This window comes from Arachis ipaensis, chromosome B04 (assembly GCF_000816755.2).
Source record: "Arachis ipaensis cultivar K30076 chromosome B04, Araip1.1, whole genome shotgun sequence".
NCBI lineage: Eukaryota > Viridiplantae > Streptophyta > Magnoliopsida > Fabales > Fabaceae > Arachis > Arachis ipaensis.
Genome location: NC_029788.2, coordinates 130,321,194 through 130,321,770, shown reverse-complemented (window position 1 = coordinate 130,321,770; position 577 = coordinate 130,321,194). Strand labels below are relative to the sequence as shown.

At 25.6% G+C, this 577-nt stretch overlaps 1 pseudogene; it reads left to right on the top strand.

Annotated features, from left to right (window-relative positions):
* Positions 1-339, top strand: part of LOC107637380 — a 2,029-nt pseudogene extending 1,690 nt beyond the window's left edge.

Sequence of the window (577 nt, the reverse complement as noted above, 5' to 3'; positions counted from 1 at the left end):
TCTATTTAGTTTGAAAAAGAAATATTATAATACTGAACAAAAATTGATATTTATATATATCAACTCACATTTATTAAGATGAATTTCAATATCCAATTCATTAAAAAATTGACAGAAATTAATTGGATCCTAGTTGATTCTCTAGCGGTATTCTTTATAATTTCATATATTGATAACATGCTTGACGGGAATATACTGAAATGTGTCACGTTGCATATATGTGAATAGGAAGAAAAAAAAAATTATTCCCATATAAGAAATCCATATATATATGTGAATATGTGATGATATTTATGCATGTTATGCAAGGTGGTTATGTCACGGTATGCCACATTGTAAATGTGTTATTCTAAATGCATCTTATTGATAGATTTATTTTGGAAGCAAGTTTGGTATTTTGGTTTGTTGTGACACTTGGACTATGTAGTAGTACGATATATATAGCGACCTATATATATAATAATCGCTAGCTCCATATATTTTAAAAAAGAAATTCTTGGTAGCATTTGACATATTACTGTTTTAAATAGTTAAAATCTTCTAATAATTTTACTAATAAGAATAATGCTATAATCTA